Genomic DNA, 3,317 nt, shown 5'->3' with positions numbered 1-3,317 from the left:
GATGTGTGTTTTATTCCATGATTTAATCCTTATAAACTTAGGACTTGAGTTTTTAATTAAAAGTGTGACACTCTTATTGAGGCAAGCAGATGTCTCTCCCTTTAATTAGATGCGAGATAATCCTTGTTTGTTTTCAAAGTAAACCTTTACCTCCAACAGACTCGCTGAGATCTTTTCCTGTATAAGGTGTAACATTTTTATTGGCCAACTAAACCTTGACTCCGCCCAAAACAGAGGTTTTAAAAGTTAGTGCAGCTCCCGAGACCGACAGAGTTTTTTGAGAGTTTTTCAACAACAGAAGTCAGAAACAGTTTTTTAGAAGTTTCAGCGGAGACCGGCCCTGCCAGCCCCTCCCAAGGCTGACCAGGTTACAGGCTCTGCATCCCCCGCTGGTTGAACGAACAGCCAACGTTTAATATCGACTCAACGTCTGAGTTTGATTTTATAGAAGTTAAATAAGCTAATTGTAATTCATGCGTCGTTTTAGTTCGTTTTCTCTACAAAGTTGAAATCAAACTAAGAAGTCTTGCAGCCACCTAAAGAACGGACCACGAGTCACCAGGGAGTGACCCCCTTCTCTGACCACGGGACCAGCCGAGTTTTACAGGCAGACCACCTGACATCCAGCTTGCATGAAGAGTCTACCTGGGAGACGACCCCCAGAGATGACCTTCAATCGCTGACTTCCCTCCTGGTACCCACACGGCAGAACAAAAGGGTAAAAGTGAACATTTGTCCTGGTGACAAACAGGTGCTCAGATGTAATTTGATTCTTATCTTTGTATGAGATTTGATAAACTAAACTATTTTTCTCCCTAATTTAACTAGGATCCCTTTAGTTAAATCCTCAGCTAAAAGCAAAACTCACCTCACCTCACTCCAADCCTCAAACTCACCTCTCAGTGTTTATTTTATTTCTTTGTTTGTTTGTTTATTCACTTGTGATTGCAAACTGTGTCAGTTTTACCTGGTTCAACATGTCATCACTTCTTACTCACCATAGTTGTACATAAATACGTTTAATCTGTAAATAAATGGCCCGTGGAGAACGTGCCAACATAAACTAATCTCACATTTGTGTCTTGATAAAGTATTATTGGTTCTGATAAGACAAGAACTCATCAAAYCATTTTGGGTACATTTAATGTGAGACTGATTACAATAAAGTTAGTTTTTCGTCTCTTTCCTGGGTTAATTTTTGACCAAATTAAGAGCGTGGTGCCTCGAGGTCAGATAATTTGCCAATTTAAATAATTCACAAATTATCCATTTTAGAATATACCCAAAACCCCTACATGTCGTTATTATGATCTCGTTTCCATAAATCCTCTTTAAGGTAAAGCTTCGTGTGAAATGGATGCAGATGTAAACAAATATAAATAAATTATTGTGTTATTGCTGTGTAAATAAAGACAATTTAAGAGATTAAAAAGTATTCAATCATGGAAGCTCTTATTTTTAATGTATATAGTGTTAATATGTGTTAGTGTTTTTTATTATTATTTGTTGTATGTATAGCATTTGTTTTGTTTTTAAATGAATAATTTTTTAAATAAAAAATCCTTGAGTCAGACAACAAACATCAGCAAAATGTAAAGAGAAATTACATCTTCATATGCATGTGTGAGGGTTCACAGAGACACAGCAGATTAGTCCAAAAGTGTTGATTTATTTACAAAAATAAAATGCAGTTTAGGCCAATAAAACAGGTTAACATAAAATTTAATGAAGGTACCAACTTATGAACTGAAAATTAACCAATTAACTGATAAAACGTATCAAATTAACACTTCATTGTAATCTAAGAAAATAAATATTTACAATCTCAAAATACTAAATTTTTGGAAAACATCAAAAATTTAATTATGAGTTAAACTTGTCCCTCTGCTGACATGAAACATGATGTGACCTCATGCAGCTGTGACTTCTGGTTGCAGCTGGGCTGTTTACACTGAGTGTCTGTTTACACTGAGGGTCTGTTTACACTGAGGGTCTGTTTACACTGAGGGGTAGTTTACACTGAGGGTCTGTTTACACTGAGGGTCTGTTTACACTGAGGGGTAGTTTACACTGAGGGTCTGTTTACACTGAGGGGCTGTTTACACTGAGGGGTAGTTTACACTGAGGGGTAGTTTACACTGAGGGGCTGTTTATACTGAGGGTCTGTTTACACTGAGGGTCTGTTTACACTGAGGGGTAGTTTACACCGAGCGTCTGTTTACACTGAGGGGTAGTTTACACTGAGGGGCTGTTTATACTGAGGGGCTGTTTACACTGAGGGGCTGTTTACACTGAGGGGCTGTTTACACTGAGGGGTAGTTTACACTGAGGGGCTGTTTATACTGAGGGGTAGTTTTTACTGAGGGGCTATTTACACTGAGGGTCTGTTTACACAGGGGCTGTTTAAACTGAGGGGTAGTTTACACTGAAATGTTTACACCGAGGGGCAGTTTACACCGAGGGTCTGTTTACACCGAGGGGCTGTTTATACTGAGGGGCTGTTTACACTGAGGGTAATTTTACACTGAGGGGCTGTTAACACTGAGGGGCTGTTAACACTGAGGGGCTGTTTACACTGAGAGGCTGTTTACACTGAGGTGCTGTTAACACTGAGGGGCTATTTACACTGAGGGGCAGTTTACACTGAGGGGCTATTTACACTGAGGGTCTGTTTACACAGGGGCTGTTTAAACTGAGGAGCTGTTTACACTGAAATGTTTACACCGAGGGGCAGTTTACACCAAGGGTCTGTTTACACTGAGAGGCTGTTTACACCGAGGAGCTGTTTATACTGAGGGGCTGTTTACACTGAAGGTAATTTTACACTGAGGGGCTGTTAACACTGAGGGGCTGTTTACACTGAGGTGCTGTTAACACTGAGGGGCTATTTACACTGAGGGGCTATTTACACTGAGGGGCAGTTTACACTGAGAGGCAGTTTGCACTGAGGGGCAGTTTGCACTGAGGGGCAGTTTACACTGAGGGGCTGTTTATACTGAGGGGCTCTTTACACTGAGAGGCTGTTTCACTGAGGGGCAGTTTACACTGAGGGGCAGTTTACACTGAGGGGCAGTTTACACTGAGGGGCAGGACGACTGCAGCTGCCTCTCCAAAGGAACTGAGAACTCAAAGAAAAAAAGTTCAATTATTGCAACTATTACAAAATGTTAAATATGTGTGCTCTGTAAATAATTACCCTAATATCAAATGACAAAAAATTGTTTGATTAAACTACATAAGTACTTAAATGCTAAATTATTTAACTTATCCATCCATCCATCCATCCATCCATCCATCCATCCATCCATCCATCCATC

The sequence above is a fragment of the Austrofundulus limnaeus genome, unplaced genomic scaffold, assembly GCF_001266775.1.
Source record: "Austrofundulus limnaeus strain Quisiro unplaced genomic scaffold, Austrofundulus_limnaeus-1.0 Scaffold1413, whole genome shotgun sequence".
Classification (NCBI taxonomy): domain Eukaryota; kingdom Metazoa; phylum Chordata; class Actinopteri; order Cyprinodontiformes; family Rivulidae; genus Austrofundulus; species Austrofundulus limnaeus.
Note: the sequence above shows the minus strand (reverse complement) of the source record.